Here is a 20,445-nt window from a genome sequence, read left to right on the forward strand (position 1 = left end):
GGGCCGATCAATTAGCTGTTTTCCCAGAATAAAAGGAGCAAGTCAACCATTTTCAGTTGTCCCAAACAAACCATCTGAGCTCGACTGGACTTTTATCCTAGGTTCACCCTTCTCTCTTCAGAACTCCAGACATCCCCGAGCCCTCGAGGCAGGGATTGGTGTATGTGTGATACACATATCTGTGTCCAAAGTCCATCTTACATCTTAGAAGCTACAGATATAAAACGTCAGTAATTGATGAAAAATTAGCAAAGGGAGCCTTATGGCAAAATGACTTTGCTTCAAACAAGGCTGAATGAGAGAGACAAAATAAGACTGGCTGAGGAGCCTGAAATGACACCTCGGGCTCTGCTCTGGTTGTACAAGGTCCTTTGGCACTAACGTCCATGCAAATATTTTACCACCTGCTAGGCCCGCCAAGGGCACAGAGAGGCCAATGAACAGCAAAACACAAAAGGAGTCTTTTTATCTTCTGCCATGCTGAAATCGGATATAGCCTCAAGTCTCCCTAGAAGAATCTAGTAAGACAGACCAGGAAGAGAGCAGCACAAGTCAAAGCAACATTTTTGGGAGACACGCAAAAACTCTAGGGCTTTTGGTCACATATTAATATTCACTGTGGTGGGTAAATATATTTTCTGATATATAAATATACTTTTGAGTCAAATAACTAGCAGAGGCATAACATGGGCTTTATAATCAGGAATCCCAGCTCTGCCACTTACCGACTGGGTGCTCACAGCCAAGTAGTTACGCTCGCTGGGCCTCAGTTTCTCATCTACAGGTTGAGGGTAGGAACACGACCTGCATCAGAGGTTGTGGGAAGATTTGATGGAACCATGATGACAATAAACAACCATACCACAGCTTTCTATCCTTTTATTAAGTTCCAGACCCCATGTCCAACAACCTCCTAGACATGTCCACTTGGATCTTGCCCTTTTCTCAAACTCAACACCCCTAACACCAAATTCACCTTCCCCTATCATTAGCCAGGATCTCCTCCTAACTCCTCTGGCCCTTTCCCTGACACTCCCGTTCTCCAAAATACCTACCGCCAATTATCAAATTACACGAATGTGTTTATTGCCACTCGGACTACAGTGGAAATGGTCGTCTCAATCCTTGCTGCTGGCAGGCTCATTGGGAGCAACACTTAGGAAAGAGCACAGTGAATCAAGTCAGAAACACGTTCAAACCCAGCCATTTGACTTCAATGGACTCTGTCCTAAGGAAATAACACAAAATATAGAAAAAGCTGCTTCCCAAGATGTTTTGAGTGGTATTATTCATATCAGAGAAAAAAGTACAAAAGAAAGAGAGAAAGGAAGGAAACAATTTAACAATCCAGGAAAGGGTAAGCTAACTTACAGTACACAATTTCAACAAATGTTTGTAGTTAATAAAAATGAGAGGGGAAAAAAATGAGAGGAACATGCTAATAATAAAATAAGTTTAAATGGCAACATTTAAAATTGTAATTGAACTTGTCCCTACCTAAAGCAACAGATGCTTTAAAGGAAATATACCAAAATGTTCCATTTTACTCTGTCAATATAGAGAGAGTATTTGTGAGAAACTGTTCTCTCTTCTGTGTCTCCAAATATTTGGCCCAAGCCCGATGTCACTTGATTTGCCTGGACCATGGCCTCTTACCCCAGATCTCTTCTCCTTCAGACTGATCACTCCTCGCCTGGCTTCTACAAACCTCTTTCATTATTTCACTTAGGCAACCACGAGCTCCTGCTGCATTGGTCCTTTGAAATCGCACCCCCCCCTCCATTCATGGAGCACCTTAGTTCAGACCTTCGTCATTCGTCTCTTCCCTTGCTGCCAGCAGTGTCACCTGTCCCGTCACCCCCCAATCCAATTTCCTGGCCTTGCTAACAGGCAGGCAGCTCTCAAATCTTATCATTTGACCTACTAAGAGTTCTTCAAGCGGGCCCTCTCACCTGCAAGGTAAGATACAAGCTTCCAACTCAGACAAACGAGACCTTTTCTGATCTGGCCCCCAAACTGCCTCAGCTTCTGCCCGTCCGGCCACCACTCCTCTCCCCCCACCAAGATCCCCCAGTCCAACTCATTCTCCTGCCCCTACCCCTGGCCTACATAGCACTCTAGTCACGCATCTGACACTGTGAACACCCTCAGGGCAAGAATTCTCGCACCGCATCTCATGACCAACATCACCTTGTGACTCCCTCACTGGACTGGAGGAGGAGCAGCCTGGTGTTCCTCACCTTTCTACATCGTTGCCACGTGTATTTCCACTACCAGCTCCCATCTCCCCTTGCCTGAACTGTCTTCCTGCTGCCCCTCCCAAATTCTAACTTTGCTCTGTCCAGTGTGCAGCCACTAGCCATATATAGATACTGAGCTCTTAAAAAGCAGCTAGTTTGAAATGAGACGTGCTATAAGTGTACAATACACACTGGATTTCAAAGACTTGGCATGAAAAACAGAACGTAAAATATATTAATATCCTGTATTGATTACCTGTTAATATGATACAGATTAGATCTGCAGGATTAAATAAAATGTATTATTAAAATTAATTTCACCGGTTTCTTTTTACTTTTTTAAATAAAAGCCACACATGTGGCTCAGTAGTCTAGCCATCCTTCAGGGACCAGCACGAGTAAAACTCCTTCAAGAGGCCCTTCTGTTTGTGCCATTCTTAATGATCTTTTTTGACCCCTTGAAACCCTATAATGGAGTCCAACATATAAGCCACTATCCAATTACATACCATACTATATGCTTACTATTACATCAATTCTTCTTGCTACATCAATACCATTTCTATATGGGGATTTGTAGTGGGTACCCAACTTTTAATTAAGCATGTAATCTTTGCTGGAGCAAGATAGCAATGCACAGAATTTTTTTTTTTTGGTTTCTGGTTTGTTTTATTTACTCATTTACTCTTCCATTGATGATTTCAACCATGCAGGGAGAAATGGAAGTCTGGGGGCCTAATAGCTCTTTGTTCTACCTGCAATTAACACAATACATATAGGCCATTTAGTCCGTAGCTTGGCCCCCTGTAAGGTCTGTCTGCGCCTCAGTCTCCCTCCTTGTCAAATAAAGTTAATAATTTCAGGCCAATCTACAATATGTAGCCAGATTAAAGTAGCTAAGCAAGTTCTAAATGGAGCCATTACCATGAATGTGTGTCTCTCAGCCAATTGTCTTAAACACAGACTAATTTCCATAGAGAGAGAACAAATTCATAGCAATTATCAAAATATAAAGGGTGGTGTGGGAAAGTACCTATCAAAATACTTGTCCTAGCCTATTAATGATGGGATGCAAGTAATGGCAGAGGAAACTTTACATGCCTGCTGAAAGCTGAAGTAGTTCATACATCATACTTGGAATAACCTTTACAAGGTAGACATTACCAGACCCATTTGACAGAGTAAAGAAACTGAGGTTCAAAGACAGGCTAAGTAACCAGCCAAAGTGATGCAGCCACAGGCTGCAAATCCAGATCAATGGTATCATCTTTGTATGTAAAAAAGAACATCTTTATTATCGCTTGAAGACGAAACAGGTGAAAAGCAAGAGTATTACATAAATATGCAAATAAAAATACAACAATAATGTCCATTCATTTCCTTCAAATAGTTTTCTTGATCTTAGCTAATTCCTGTCTTTCAGATCAGGAGGCCATTTTTTCTAAGTAGACTTTTAAGTAGCAAATAAATAGTGTATATTACGTGTCAGGAACTAGAACCTTAACGAACTGTTTTTCTTTAAAGTCTTTACACCACAGTTGTTAGCGTAAGTTTACATTAGACATGACTAGAATTCCTCCACACATTTACAAAAACGTAGTCCCTACGGATAAAGATTGCAAAAATAAAGTACACTGGGTCATTCCACAAACAAATGCCATCTACAAAAAACAACCTAATATCAAAGAACCTCTCTATGGTACAAAACTGAAGTCATAATGAGCTCAACGAAATGAAAAAAGAAAGTTCCTCAAAATAAGATACTGCACCTTAAAGTGAAACCACAATTACAGAGCCTTGAAAACGAACTATTTTCTCAGAATGGTAACAATGTAACAATCTCTGAGAAGCCAAACTGATCTAGGTTTAATTGATTCTGCCTTTACAAAATGGAGCGAACTTAATCCTGCAGACCGAGAACAAAAGTTCAAATTCTCTAGCACAGAAAAAGTCCCAGAGCATCAAATGCTTTAAAATACTGTTCAACTTTCCTTTATCAAAAATGTCCCTGCAGTAGGTGTTAATCAGTCACTACTAAGAACTCTGCACAACGCAACCTGTGTGTGCATGAGATTTTACTACAGGGAGGAGACACTTCAGTTTACCAAGGACACCACGCTTCACTTTCAAAAGTCTTGAAAACTAAAACTAATCCCTCTTAACAGTAAGTAATTAATTTACATTTCATTCCAAACTGAACAAGATAGTGTAACTCTCAAGGAATCCCAGACTGTGAATAACTTGGCAAAACCAGGTGTGTGTGTGTGTGTGTGTGTGTGTGTGTGTGTGTGTGTGTGTGTGTTTCCTCAGAGATACTTTGCAGGGTATAAATAGAAATAATTGGCAACTTTCAATCTCATGAGCAAGATCTTTATTTAAAATTCTCACATATAAAATGAATTCTTTTATGTCATATTTCTTCAAGTGACAGACACATTAAGACTATGTGTCCTAAATCGGGTGCTTTTTCCTCATTTTAAGAATAAAAAAGACATCTAGAGAAACAAGGTGTCCTTTTCTCAGCCCCTCAAAACACTACAGACAGCACAGGTGTTTGGTCCTTCACAAAAGTTAAGACTAAGATAGGGAAGAAAATAGAAAACAAAACACAGCCCAGCAAGGCAGCTAGAGATCACATGCAGCAGGTGACAGGAAGCCTCGTGGACACTTCACAGCCACAAGGATGAGCTTCATCTCAGGTCAACAGCGGGCCCCCCTGGGCTCCACAGAACCTCCACCCCGCAGTCCATAAAAACGAAAGAAGGCAAATAACTATCACTGCCATCCTGGCAATAAAGAAGCAGCCGCCTCCTTGAACCCAGGAAAGCCACCCCTCCCTCCGACAGGAGGAGCCCACGTCACACCAAGGACACGAAGAAACCCAAGCAGCCAGACCCAAAATAAAAATAAAAAGAGGAGCATAGGAAGAGAGATGACAGCTAAATTAAATTTATCCTGGGAGCGCTCCGAGGCTCAGTGTATTTGAAAACTCCGACTAAAAGTAAAAATAAAATTTAAGGGCAGGGGGCCCACAAAAGAGATGACAGTTCAATTAAGTCTGCTGGGAACACTTGGAGACTCAGTCACTTAGGGCGTCAGAGTCAAAAATTAAAGTTAAAAAACGAGATGGGAGGTGACAGTTCAGTGTGTGTGTGTGCGTGTGTGTGTGTGTGTTTATGTGTGTAGCACCTGGAGTGCAGGTTTGGTGGGGAGGGGAGAGAGTCAAGGCTCGGCCGGCCTCGAGGTGACCGGCGCGAATCCGGGGTAAGTTTACACTCTGGGCGACAGGGCAGAGCCCCAGGGCCAGAGTGCCCGCTGTCGGGGAACAATGCTGGGCCGGGAAAGTAGGGTCTCACGCCACCCCCACCGCACCCCACCCCCATGCCGTCCACATCCCAGGCCCGACCCTCGTCGGCCCACATCCGGGCAGGTGCCCCCAAGCCCGGCGCCCCAGAGCGCTCCTCACCCAGCAGCGCCCGCAGGTGCTTCTAGCGCGTCAGCACGTCCTTCTTGGGGTCCAGCACCTTCTGGGGGAACTTCACATCTCCGTGGCTCCTTCAGGAGAACATCCCGCTGTGGGGAACCCGGCCCCGCCGGCGGGGCAGGAGGCGCCTGCCCCGCGGGAATCACTACATGCGGTCTGGGTCGGCGCGTGTCCCACGGGCCATTCGCCATTCTCCGCGGGGCAGCCGCCACAGCCTCTGCAACCGCCGCCACAGCCGCTGCAACCGCCGCCGCCGCTTCAACTGTGTCTCCACGAAGGAGGGGCGGGCCCAGTACGGCAAAGGGCGGGGCAGGAAGGCGGTGTCGGCGGGGAATCGACAGCCCCGCCCCGCGGGAGGTGCCGGCTGGCCCCGAAGGTGCGGCGCACGAGCACGCGATTTAGTTCCGCCTCCCGAGGGCGCTCTTGGAGCGCCGAGTTGGCACCGCGAATCAGAGGCTGGGACCATGAACACTCTGTACTACAAGTCCCAGGATGCACTGCGACAGAGCCCTCCAATCAGGTTGGCGAGTCTTAGGCACGATGGGAGTCAATGGGCTGGGTCTGAACACGTACTTCCTCCTCACCCCACTGTGTGCCGCAAGGCCCTTAGGGAAATGTAGTTCTCCAGGGAGCAAGGCGCGGTGACTTACCTTTCCAGTGTCCCCCAAGCCACTGTATGGCATCTGCCCACTCCCCCCACCACCCACCACCACCCCCACCCCTGAAGAGGTCCAGTGCTCCCAAAGCTTCACTCCTTGGGCCATACTTCCCACCGAGTTTCCTCTAGTGCCACGTGAAGCAGAACGTCTCAGTAAGAAAATTTCAAGGCTTTTAAAATGAAAACTTTTTTTCCTTTTGACTTCTAGATTCACACCAAGGAGGGAAGTCCCTTTGACCACGCTAAAACCAGAGGTCCAATTTCACCCTAAAATAAATGGGTTTGGCGTCAGGAAGGGCATCCCTAGACGCTGGGTGAGGAGTCCAGCCAGTCCCCTTGGTTTGTGGGGTCCAACTCACTTGGGGTATTAGGTTCCCTTGCTCAGAGGGCTCTTCAGGATCTTGTGTCTTGCTTTGCAGGAAGTGCACATTCTCTGTGTTATGCAAGGCCGCATAGCAATCCATTAGCTAGAACCAGAACCTAAGGGACCTGACTTTCAGACTGGTATGTTTTTTAAGGCTAGGTGCCTGTAACCTGGAGCAAAACTTTGAGATGGAAAATGGCCTGGAGATTCCTTACAAGAGATCTGTAGGATTATTTACTGGCATCCGGATCCTTTGCTGCTCCAAATTTTGACAGCATTGGAGCAAGTACTTAAGCTGGCTGTTCTGCCACCACAGCACCTTTTCCTTTTCTGCCCCAAGGCTTTCTCTAACGCTAATGGAAGCCCATATAATCTATAGCAAGTGCTGGAAGGGCAGGGAATATGGGGAAGTTCATTCTTCTAAGGGTACCCCTCCACCAAAGGGACTAGGGCCTGTAGGTAAACATCCCAACCCCTTATCCTTTGATGGAACAACTCTGAAGCATGTCCTCAGGAGGAGTGAGTCCAGTGGCCCATAGTAATGACTCATCCGAATGGGTCATCCCAATAACGGCCCAATGACACATCCTTTGTCACTATCCCTCGCTCCAGTTTTCTGTGACCACCTTCCAAATAGACTTTGGGAAAGCTCTGCTTTCGGGATTATCCAAACCAAGGCCCTCAGTCTTCTCCCCACGGTAAATGACACCACTCTTCTGGCACTTGGTTGTTCAAGACAAATACTACATATGATCCTTGACTTTTTTCTTTCCACCTCATATCCAATCATACCCATTGGCAACTAACCTTCTCCCTCTCTCCATGCTTGACCCCATGCTGCCCCCACCCCTCGCTTGGATTTCTAACAATAGCCTCTTCACTTCCTGACTTCAGTTTCCAGAATGATCTTTTAAGATGTTACTCATGCCACAGTGCTCTCCCACTGAAAGCTTGTTGGTGGTAATAATAATCAGGGCATTTGTGAAGCATTTTCTAGGAGCTAGAATCTGTTCTGAGGCTGTCAAGTGTATTAAACTCATTTAAACCTTACAAAACCCCTGAGAGGTAGGGACCACTTTTATCATTTTGTGATTTAGAGGAAAATTGAATATATAGTTACATAGGAGTTAAACAATTTGTCACTCTCCTTAACACGTGGCCTGCTTTACACCTTCTAAGTATTCAGAGTTGATGGCAACTTTTTTATGTCGCTGGATTACCAGTGAAAATGATTTTGCTGTTTATGGTTTCTGTTTGATGCACTCTGAAGGGGAGAGAAAAACCACTTCAAATTTACCAATCTGAAGCAAATTAGGCAGAATCCCAGGGGGAAGATGCAAACTACAATAAGAGAATCTAACTGTATTGCAAATATGAAATAACTTCACTGAAGAGAGTCAGGGAGGTGGATCGAGGGGAAGGTGTTGCCCCAAGTAACTTTGGAAATGCACGGAGTCTATGCTCCTAAAGGCAAAAGGAGCCGCACCAAACCTTGTGCTCTATTTGATCAACTTATTTCTCATAGGGGAAGAGTTAACGAGTTTGATGCTGTTATACCTGTATATGGAACAGAACAATTACTCTGATGGATGGTGATGATGGGAGCCAGTTTCTCATTGTTGGAGTGGGAATTTGCATTTGAGCAAGGGGAGGAAGCTGGAATGAGCCACGTGGTAATGGGTTGGAGTTAGAGATATCAGTAAGAACTCATGTTTAACTCAATGTAAGTACACATGGTTACAGATAGATATGTGTGTTTATACATGTATTTCTTTGCTCTGTCACCTTGAGACAGCCTAGAAGCAATGACACCCTCATGGCAATGAACACGCCTAGTGCCCAGATCTTGGTTTCTAATACCACCATCCAATGAAAGGAATCAGGGCTCCTTGGAGAAGTCGCTTATTTTACAACTAGGGTGGGAAATATACCAGATGAGCCTGGAGACTTATAGTGCTATAAAATAAAAAAGCACTAAAAAGTATAACACACACGCTGATGGGGGTATGTCAAAAGACCACAGTAGCCAGCTGAAAGAGATCTCAATGGCCAAAGCTAGAACAATGTGAGCAAGAAAATAAATAAAATGGTATTAAATAAAGCAGGAGTAAAATAAAAAATAAATATCTATGAGCCCATACTGAGTATGAGCCCATACAAGTAAATGATGAATAATTAATGGGGGAGAAGAGACAAAAGTCCCAGGCAGAATTTCAAGTAGGTTATGTGGATATTCCAGGCTCAACATGGTGGAGCCCAACTCCCTACTCCTTAAGGATGGGCTGCACACAGTGACCTCCTTCCAAAGAGCACTGTGTGGAAAGGGGAAATAAAAGAGGAGCTTTACAGTGGAGAAACCTGACCAACACTACCTTAGCCGGGTGCTCAAAGGCAAAATCAGCAGTCATATTCATGTCGATAGTGTGTGCCCTTGCTCTGAAGTGAGGAAGATGGCTCCGTGAGCTTCCTCCTGAAAACCCATCATCCCATTTTAATGGTGAGAAAAACAGCAGACAAATCTTCATAGAGGGACATCCTGCAATATACCTGGCCAGTAACTTCTCAAAACAGAAGACACGAATAGACACTTTTCCAAAGAAGACGTCCAGATGGCTAAGAGACACATGAAAAGATGCTCAACATCACTCAGCATCAGGGAAACACAAATCAAAACCGTGATGAGATACCACCTCCCACTGTCAGAATGGCTAAAATTAACAACACAGGAGACAACAGGTGTTGGCGAAGATGCAAAGAAAGGGGAACACTCTTGCCCTGTTAGTGGGAATGCAAACTGATACAGCAACTCTGGAGAACACTTTGGATGTTCCTCAAAAAGTTAAATATAGAACTACCCTATGATCCAGCAATTGCACTACTAGGTATTAACACAAAGGATACAAAAATACAGATTCAAAGGGGTACGTGCTCCCCGATATTTATAGCTGCATTATTAACAATAGCCAAACCATGGAGAGAGACCAAATGTCCATCGACTGGTGAACGGATAAAGAAGAGGTGGTGTATATATACACAATGGAATACTACTCAGCCATCAGAAAAATGAAATCTTGCCATTCACAATGGCATGGCTAGAGCTAGAGTATATTACGCTAAGTGAAATAAGTCAGTCAGAGGAAAACAAATACGTATGATCTCCGTGGAATTTAAGAAAACAGATGAACATATGGGAAGGGGCTAAAGGAAAAAAGGAGAGAGGGAAACAAGCCATAAGTGACTCTTAATGATGAGATCAAACTGACAGTTGATGGAGGGGGGTGGGGGGTGGATGGGCTAGACGGGTGATGGGTATTAAAGAGGGCATTTGTCATGATAAGCACTGGGTGTTGTATGTAAGTGAAAAATCACTGAAATCTACTCCAGAAACCAATATTGCACTGTAGGGTAACTAACAACACTAAATTAAAAAATAACTACCGAAGTCATCAAAAACGAAGGAAGTCTGAAAAACCGTCACAGTCAAGAGGAGCCCAAGAAGACATAGTGATCAAGTGTAATGTGGTCTCCTGGATGGGATCTTGGGACAGAAAAGGGATATTAGGTTAAAAATCAAGGAAATCTGAATAAACTATAAACTGTTTAATAAGAATGTCAACATTCGTTCATTAATTGTAGCAAATGTTCAATTCTAGTGGAAGACGTTGATAATAGGGGAATCTGTGGGCAGGGGGCTATATTTTTACTACCTTTGCAATTTTTCTGTATATCTAAAACTGTTCTAAAAACACAAAAAGCAAATCAACAAATACAAAAACAAGGAAAAATAAAAGAGAAAGTAAATCGAGTTATACCACAGGTGCTTACATAGTACTTCGTGGAGATTTGACAATTTCTGGCTAAGCTCACATAAACCACCCGGACAGATAACTTGGATTTCAGGGGGGACAGTATTTGGATCAGAGTTATCTGGTCCCACTATCAGCAATGATCAAATTCATCGTGGAAAAGCCAAATCTGAGCCGCGATTTGCAATGGGGAGACATCTTTGATCCATTTCCCACCCCTACAAGAAGCAAAGAAACAAGAGTTCTAAAATTTCTTTCTGGAAGCTTCTCTCTAGCGATGCAAGGAAAAAAATATTGAGAGGAAGAAAATAAGTCTGTAAGCAAGCTTCTGCAGTATGACTTAGGGGAAAAGCATTTTGAGGATAACTTCTGATTCACCTTAACTAAACCCTTCAGTGCTTGAGGAAGTCACTGATGGACTTTCTTTTTCACAACCCGAAGGCCTTATTGAGGCAAAGTTCATTACTGTAGATCTGGGAAATACATTGAATTTGCCTGCTGAAGCAAGTGGCTTCCCACCCCTTTGGCTTATTTGCTCTCTATAGATATGACGCTGCTGGGAAGACTCTGATCCTTCTTTGTGTCTGCAAGACCCCTCTACTATCCCAGGCAGGGTTGCTGAAGCCTCAGTGTGGCAGACAGGGGAGCTCGGGAGAAGCTGAAGCATTAATACTACCCTGATTGTTTTCACTTTCACTTAAGTATAATTAACAAAGAAATTTCTAAGATACTTAAAATGTGCCTCGTGGTGATTTGATAGATGAATACATCCTACAAGGGTTGCCACCATCTAATTACATCCATCAATTCCCATATTTATCTTTTTTGGGGGGGAGTTTAGAACATTTATGTTCTGCTCCCTTAGCAATTTTCAATTAAATAATACAACGTGATCCACTATAGTCACCATATGTTACATTGGCTCCTCAGACCTTGTTTATCTTATAGCTGAAAGTTCGTACCCTTTTACCAACCTTTCCCTACCTGCCCCACCCCCCACGCCTGGATGTTTTTGAGAAAAAAATGTCAGAGTTACTTTTAAATAAACAGTTATACAAACTTGAAAGATGATTGGTTCTACTTTCGATTTGCCTTCTCCGCCTCAATCGTTGTCGATCTGGGTTTCAGTCTGGATCCGGTGTTGTCAGAGCTCCACCCACGCGTCCTCGGGCCCTTTGCATTTTCAGGCGCACCTGCTCTTGGGCTGGCTTCACCTTCCACAGCCGCCTCCTGAGCCTCTTCGGCAGGGCTGTTCCCAAACTGTGGGAACTCACTTTGCCTGCAGACAGAAAACACAAACGCCTGGGGATTTACTGCCCCTGGGGGCAGCCCTGACGTGTGACTCACTGGGGTTGGGGTGGGGTGGTCCAGGGGTGGAGACGGGGGCTGGCCACCCTGCCTGGTCAACTCCAAGTGTGCCCTTCACCAGGGCTGAGCCAAAGTGGCCCTCGGTGGGATTTTCTTGACATTTTACTGGTTTAGTCTTGCTCCCTTCTCTGGTCTACTACCCCAGTTGCAGTTTTGGCCCAAATATCCTGTGCTAACGAAGCCCTGTGTTCTATCACATAGAGCAGAGCTGCTCAGCTTTGGCACTGCCGACATGCTCATGGAGCATGCTCATTCGAGCCAGGTCGTTCTTTGTTGTGTGGGGCCGTCCTGTGCATTGTGGGATGTTCAGCAGTATCCCTTGCCTCCACCTGCCGGATGCCCTAGTATCGCCCCTCCCTCTCGCGCTGTGATCCAAATGTTTCCAGACATCCACAAATATCCCCTGCTGGCAAAATCATCCCCCTGTGAGAGCCACTGGCATAGAGGTTGCTTTAGCCTGAATGTGTCGTCCCCCCCTCCACACCCATATGTTGAAACCTAACCCTCAGTTAGGAGGTGGGGCCTTTGGGAGGTGATTAGGGCAGAGTCCTTATGAATGGGATTACAGTTCTTACAAAAGAGGCCTGAGTGAGTTCCCTTGCCCTTTCCACCACCTGAGGATACAACAGAAGTCAGAGACCCTGAAGATGCCCCCCCCAACCATGCCAGCACCCTGATCTCAGACTCCCAGCCTCCAGAGCTGTATGCGGTATATACCAGAGAAACAATCTCAGTCCAGCAGAGGTGCCAGAGGTGACGAGAGGTGAGGGTATAAAATAGAGGAGGGAGAATCAGCTCCAGCCTCCAGACCAGCAGCAGTTATGGGGATTATAGCTGATCTCACTGCCCTTCCCCTTCTGTTTTCCCAGGGGATGCCCAAAGCAGAATCCTGGACAAGCTTGTTCCCAGATGGGATGAATGTCTATTTCAGCAACTGGACTTGAGTCTCTTTCCCTGCTGCCAGAGGTCTTGATTGCTGATGGCTAACGGCTCAATCCCTCTCCAGGCGTTGCCTTGGCTGAAGGGAGCCACTTTACTCAAGGTTACACCCACCCCCTCCCTGAAGGCAGCCCATGTCCAGTGACTGGTCAATAAAGGGGTACAAAGGTCTAGTCCTTTTGAAGATTTGGATCTTTAACCCTGGAACATTTTCATATTTTATCTCTCTATCTATGTATCTATCTGTTTTCAGTATGTTCTTTTTATTTAAAAAATTGAGTATAAAACCATAAGAGACTAGGGACTCCGGGAAACAAACTGTGGGTTACAGAAGGGAGGGGGTGGGGGGGATGGGGCAACTGGGTGATGGGTATTAAGGAGGGCATGGGTTGTGATGAGCACCGGGTGTTATACATAACTAATGAATCATTGAACACTACATCAAAAACTAATGATGTCACATGTGGTGGCTAACTGAACATATTTTTAAAAATTGAGTATAGGTGACACACAATGTCACATTAGTTTCAGGTGTGCACTGTAGTGATTCAACAAGATTATACATGGTGCTAAGTTCACCACAGTGTGGCTGCCATCTGTCACCATACATCAGTATGACAGTATCATTGATGATATCTGTATGCTGTGTCTTTTATTCCTGTGACTTGGTCATGCCATCACTGTAGCCTCTATGTCCTTCACCCATTTTGCCCAACCTCCCAAACCCTTCCCCTCTGGCAATTATCAGTTTGTTCTCTGTGTTTGTAGGTCTGGTTTTGTTTTTTGTTTGTTTATTCATTTGTTGTTTTAGAGTCCCCGTATGAGTGAGATCATACGGCATTTGTCATACTCAGTCTGACTTACTCACTTAGCGTAATACCCTCTAGGTCCAGCCATGTTGTCTCAAACTGTACAACCTCATCCTTTTTATGGTAGTGTAATATTTGTGTGTGTGTGTGTGTGTGTGTGTGTGTGTGTGTGTGACATCTTCCTTATCCGTTCATCTATTGACGGACACAGGCTGCTTCCGAATCTTGGCTATTGTAAATAATGTTGCAGTAAACACAGGGTGTATATGTCTTTTCAAGTTAGTATTTTTGTGTTCTCTGGGTAAATACCTACTAGTGGAATTACTGGGTCCTTTGGGAATTCTATTTTTAATTTTTTTGAGGAAACTCCATACTGTTTTCCACAGTGGCTGCACCGATGTACATTCCCACCAACGGTGCACGAGGATTCGATTTTCTCCATATCTTTACCAGCACTTTTTATTTCTTGTCTTTTTTATTTCAGACATTCTGACGGGTGTAACACGATGTCTCACTGTGATTTTCATTTGTGTTTCTCTGCTGATCAGTGATGTTGAGCATCCTCTCGTGTGTCTGCTGGGCATCTGGGTGTATGTCTTCTTTGGAAAAACATCGATTCAGGGCGTCTGCCTGTTTTTTTCCATTGGATTAGTGGTTTGTTTGTTTGTTTGTTTGTTTGTTTTTGGTGTTGAGTTGTAGAAGTTCTTCATATATTTTGGCCAGATTAGCCTATTAGCAGATATATCACTTGAAAATATCTTCTCTCATTCAGTAGGTTCTTTGTTTTGTTGGTGGTTCCCTCATTGTGCAAAAGCTTTTTATTTTGCTGTAGTCCCAACAGTTTATTTTTTATTTTTTTAATAATATTTTTATTATATTATGTTAGTCACCATACAGTACATCCCTAGTTTTTGATGTAAAGTTCCATGACTCATTACTTGCATATAACACCCAGTGCACCATGCAATACGTGCCCTCCTTACTACCCATCACCAGCCTATCCCATTCCCCCCCTCCCCAAGCCCTCAGTTTCTTTCCCAGAGTTCATAGACTGTCATGGTTCATTCCCCCTTCTGTTTATCCCCCCCTTTTTTTGCTTTTGTTTCTATTGCCATAGGAGATGTATCTAGAAAAAATGTTGCTATGGCTGATATGTTCTTCAATTTTTTTTTCTCTCTTCCTGGGTTACTATTTTGGATGAAACTTCTGTGACTCTTATCTATGGACTCATATTTTCTAAAGCTTTGCCCTAGGATCTGGAAAACTTTTCTCCATTTATCTTCTACTTCATCTATTGAAATTTTTACTTCCATAATCATTTTTTAATTTCTAAAAACTCTTTCGTGTTTATCTGATTGTTCCTTTTACTCATAACACCCTATTCCTATTACATAGATGTATAATAAGTTTGTTCTCAAGTTCCTGTCTTTGTTTCTTTCAGAATCAGTTTTTTCTTTGTTTTGGTTTCTCTCTCTCTCTCTCTCTCTCTCTCTCTCACACACACACACACACACACACACACACACACACAGAGCTGATTTGCTGTCTGTTTGCTGTCGAGACAGCTGGTCAATATTACATCCAGACGCTCTCCTGGGTGGAAAGTGCACCTGAGTGCTGTGACTGCTAATAGACAGATGTTGCTCCAGGATATTGTGAGGAACACTTTCCATTTGCCCTTCCTTCCACCCTGTCCCGATCCCTCCTGATCTCTGCCCTCCCAGTTGTGTTTGGTCAACGAGGCACGCTGGTAAGAGACGAGACCGAGAGAACAGAGTGTGGTCTGTGCGTTTACTTTCCTGTCTTCCTCCCCGCATGTTGTTTCGGGTTGTCTGTGCTCATCAGCAGAAGGTCTCAGATCTTTTCAAAATGACTCACCCTCCAAGTTTTGCTGACTGCTCCCTGCCCTCGTCTCTTCAACTGGGGGTTATGACAGCCCTGCTGCTTCTGGCCTTGGATCTAGCACCATCCCCTGTCTTCCCAGTACCCCCCCCCCCATGACTTTCCTTATTAGGACTCACCTTACCTTGACCTCCCTAGAAGGCAGAGCCAGAGGCAACATGCCATTTTTACCAGAGAGTTCAATCCCAGAGCAGAGGAATAAGGAAATGGGGTTAAGGAGGGGGAGCTGGTACTAGGAGACAGGATGATGCCGGCTGCCACTGAGTACGCTGGTTGCTCAGTCCTAACAACAGGACTATGTTCTCAGATGGGGTGGAAGTAAGACAGGCTGTCCGGGGGAAGACGGGGGCAAAGGTTTGTCCACCAGCTCCCAGCTCCCGTTTGCCAAAGAGCAGTAACTCCACAAGGTGCTCATGTACCAGCACTTTCAGGCGGCACGTGGCGGGCTCCAAGCATGGTCTCCTAGTGTCCCAACTCAGTCCGCTCATTAAGCCCCAGGGTGAGAAGTAAAAGGTGTGCTGGGCAGGTGTGAGGCATGTGCTGGCTGATGGCACCAGTGCGGTGGTCCTAAATGTTGGACGACTGGCTCTCCATTTCCACGGTGTGAATTCTCCCCACGGCTGATTTCAATATAGATGCGGAAAAACGGTGTCTTGTATGGTATGTTCACCATAACGGGTACAATAGGCATCACACAGATACAATAGAATATACTCCAGAGTATAAATAATAGTAAAATGTAGCGAAATAGGTACAAAGTAATGAGTTTTGAATATTCACTGCCTTTGTTTCTTATATAATTTATTTAGTTGTAAGTTTATATAACTTAATTTTTAAATAACGGCTGTTTTAATCCTCCCAAGCCGGTAAGGACTGGCTCCACAGACGTTACTGAATTGCATCTGCAAAAAGGCAGTTGGAGCCTGTCAAGTGGCCACTGAAGCAGTGGCTGGACCAAGAAACAGTTGAGGCCCAGAGGACCTGAAGCAGTGTTAGAGGAGTCTGGTGCAGTCCCTTACAGCGAAGCCCACTGTGCATTATTCTAATTGGGGTGTCAGGACGTAATGACACAACTGAGTAGGTTTAGGCCAACTGGCAAGTTGCACACTCTGCAGAGGCCAGAATCGGAGGTTGTATTTGAAAAGCACCGACAACCACTCATGAGAACACACCCCTCCCAGTACCTGCAGATTTTTCAGAGAAGGGTCCCCAGATTTCGAGGGGGATTCTGCACATGGGAGATAGGGACTCTCAGGAGCAGTTGTGTAAACATTCCTCACTTCCACTGTGTCTGGCTCCATTCCTTACTCCCCACCTCCACCAGACCCGCCGGTTCACAGACCGAAGCCTCTGGAATCCCGACAACCAGTCCAGCCCCCATGTCCCAGCCGCAATCTCTTAGGGTAAAGTGGGCAGCGGCTTCTTTCTCTCTGTGGGTCCACACATTTCCTGTGTTTGCCATTTCCAAGAAATGTGTTGAAATCTCTCAACTACCCGTCGCTAACTTTCTAGGTCTCTTTAATTTTATGGGTAAAGTTATTTAATTTTTTTGCGCTATGAACCTGTTACCTCATTTGGGTGTTAGGAAGCAGACGAGACAAACACATACGGTAGATCGTTTGCTTTTAATGGAGAAAGGGCTTCCATGTGATTAAGTAAAGCACGTGAGTGCTTGATTTTCACGAGTGTGACTACGTATTTATATCGTTACTTATGACGGAGAGAAAAGCAAGCAGACAAATTAGTAAACACCTTTGAATTCACAAATGGCCACCTGTTCTCAGAGGATCCACGATAAAAATCTCAGCTCAATGAAAACAGTCAGTGCACTTGAAATCTCCAACACGGACTTGATTTCTGACCTACGGCGGCTCAGCAAACCTGACGTTCACGCTTCCCGCCTGTTAAATAGGCTAATGGTGCTTCTGAACGTGGCACGAACTTCAATGACCGAGATCGTCCCAAAGATTTATAAACTTACACCTAAAGCCCTAAATTAGGACCTAACAAATTAAAAGGAGGGATAAAAACAAAGAGAAAGAGAGGTAGACAGAGACTGAATCCTGTTGTGAATAAAGAGGTTTTGTCAATCGGCCGGTAGAGATTATGAAGAATAAGAGCAAAATGACAAATCGGCCACAACTTCAAGCGACATCACTAAAAGTTTGCCTCATGTTTTCATCCTATTTTAAAGTCTAACCTCATCATTGTGTTAGTGAGGCACTTTAAGAAAAAAAAAATTCGGGGTGGCTCCATTGGTTAAGCGTCTGCCTTTGGCTCAGGGCTTGATCCCGGAGTCCTGGGATCGAGTCTCGCACCGGGCTCCTCGCTCAGAGGGGAGCCTGCTTCTCCCTCTGCATGCCACTCCCCCTGCTTGTGCTCGTGCTCTCTCTCTGACAAATAAATAAATGAAATCTTAAAAAATAATTCTTATTCAAGCGTAGTTACCATGTAGTGTCATATTAGTTTCAGGGGTACAATATCAACAGTTTACATTATTCAGCGCTCATCACAAGTGACCTCTTAATCTCCTTCACCTATGAATTATCCAACTGAATTCCTGCTTTTCCTTCATTTTTCGTAGGAAATAGAGGCTGTAGCCATTCACCTAGAGTGCTGATTCACCCATAGCCTCATTTTCCTTTAAAGCAGCTTTTGTCTCTTTGAGAAGGGGTTTCCTTAGCAGGTGGGAGCTCAGACAGACTACGGTTAGCAGCTACAGCCTGACTTCTTGACCAGGGGCTCTGGGAGGAGTCGCTCCAATCATCACATTGTTTGTGAAAGAGCTTTCTCTTCCTGGTGACCGAGATAATATCTTCAAAGTATCACATCTTTAAAATAAAGGTCCACGTGCCCGGAAGGAAGCTGACAAGCCCACGCAGCTAAGCGCTCCATCACCGTGTCCAGGAATGGAGCAAGGGCGTGACCCGCCAGGTGCCCAGAGGCAGCTGAGGCCAGACCCCACCTCCCAGCCCTGAACAGGGCCTGTCCACCTGTCCTGATTCCTGGTGCATATACTCTGAAGATCATTAGAAAGCTTTTTAAAATCCACCAAATGAAAAACGTATCACTGCCCCCTTGTTTATCTGTTCTCGTATTAGAGCAAATGGAGAAAACAAGCCTGGGGACTTAAAAGTGCAATAAGCCGGATCCTGGCAACATACACAGAGGTGGGTGTGACTATTTCAGCACAGGCCGGAGTGAATAAACTATCCATGTTAACAGGAAAATTACAGGCTAACTTCCATGAAAGCATTCGAGTTTAGGTTCTCTTACCAGTTCCTGGGTGGTTTTTAAGGCATTCATAACCACGTATGCTGTTGGGCGAAACAAACATTTTTGAACCTTAAAAAGTGCCCTTTGTTTCTCCTATCGTTTCCAAATCTTAATAAACCATCAGTCTCCACTTTGTGGAAAGGGAACTCAAGCAGAGAAATGGAGTATGTCTCCTAAAATTTTTTTCAAGCATAGTTCCAGGGCCTCATGGAAATGGGTTTATCAACCCTTGTCTGGGTTTCTGAGTTCAGACCACTGTCTACTCTCCTAATTAGTATGATTTCTTTCCTTGTAATGAGTCTGACACTTCCATTGCCCCATAAGTTGCTCAAGAAGACCTCAAGGATAATAGTAAGAGGTAGAACCAGAGAGTCTGCTGTCAGAGATCCTGCCCTAAATCGTGTTAAAAGGCTGGGTGGAAGGAGCAATCAGGCTTGATTGTAGACCATCTGGGAGGAAGTAGAAAGTCACCGGAAGTGGCAAGCTGGCAAATCTGGACAGGAATCCAAGATAATTGTCTGTTTGGTATTATCTTGAGGCAGGACTGAGAAATAAGTGACACAAAAGCTGGAAGGGAAGATTGGAGCCAAGTATGGAGACCCTTCAATGCCAACCATATCCATTAGCAATTGGGTCAGCCACTGTGACAGAGATCCAAATTCTGTAGCTTCAGTATATTAGGTGGTAACTCTCTCATGGATAAGAAGTCAGGAGGTCGGCTCTCTAGAACTGGTATGACAGCTTCGGGAACCCAGGCTCCATCTACCTTTCTGATTCTCCACCCTTGAGGCTATCTGTTGGCAGTAGGCGCCCCCACCATCTTGTCCATGTTCTAGGTCTGATCCTGAGAAGGAGAAGCAAAAGGATGATAGGCCATGCCTCTTCAGGTGAGTTAGCTCCCCTACGAGAGTTTTCTTAAGGAAGTCCCAGGGATTCCACATACAGCTCTGAGACCACCCCTGGCTGCAAGGGAGGCTGGTAAGTGCTCTTTTCTAACAGGGCATTTCTTCCTGGAATAAAATCAGTGTCCTAAGACATGAATGAAGAATGGATGTTGGGTAGCAGTTTCGAGCTCACCAGCCTAAGGAGCGCAAACCATTTTCTTCGGCAATGGGAAGTTGTTGGAGGATTCTGAGGAGAGAGGAGAGGGGATTGGGTCAAGGAGATGAAATGGCAGGGGGTGTGGGGAGAAGTGGAGAGGGGATAGCAGAGGCGATGCTGTGTGGATGTGCACAGAACGGAACGTGGACAAATACACTCCAACCACTCATTGTCACCTGGGAAACTGAGGCAGCTGGATGGCACTGCTTTAAGAAATGCCATCCCTGCAGCTCTTGAGGTAACAGGGCTGACTGTTCACTGAATGTCTTTAGCTAGAATATGAAGAGCCAAGTCAACTGCCATGTGAGTAGCAGTGTTATCTATCAAGCTCGGTGTCATTTCTTCTTTAACACAAATGTATTCCTTCCATAAAGCTACCCTAGAACACTTTCTCTTCTGTCCTTTGCACTCATTTTGACACTAATATAATGCCTTATAATTAAATCATATTGAAACCTTCTTCAATTTAAACTATGTACAAACAGACTCGGAAATTCT

The 20,445-nt window shown here is 44.7% G+C and overlaps 1 protein-coding gene across 15 annotated transcripts in view; it reads right to left on the bottom strand.

The window, feature by feature from the left end:
• The window catches only part of LOC148108081 (uncharacterized), a 57,353-nt gene extending 51,351 nt beyond the window's left edge, over positions 1 to 6,002 (bottom strand). For 3 of the 15 annotated variants that reach the window (XR_015720993.1, XR_015720994.1, XR_015720992.1), the window contains exon 1: positions 5,707 to 6,002. The gene's annotated coding sequence lies outside the window, so the exon portion shown is untranslated. Of the gene's footprint in view, positions 1 to 725; positions 5,388 to 5,706 lie in introns of those variants that run through there. The other 12 variants (XR_015720986.1, XR_015720989.1, XR_015720991.1 and 9 more) reach the window with 11 other exon arrangements.
• Between the last annotated feature and the right edge of the window lie 14,443 nt (positions 6,003 to 20,445).

Source organism: Ursus americanus, chromosome 22 (assembly GCF_024610735.1).
Source record: "Ursus americanus isolate L20-20 chromosome 22, mUrsAme1.1.p, whole genome shotgun sequence".
Classification (NCBI taxonomy): Eukaryota; Metazoa; Chordata; class Mammalia; order Carnivora; family Ursidae; genus Ursus; species Ursus americanus.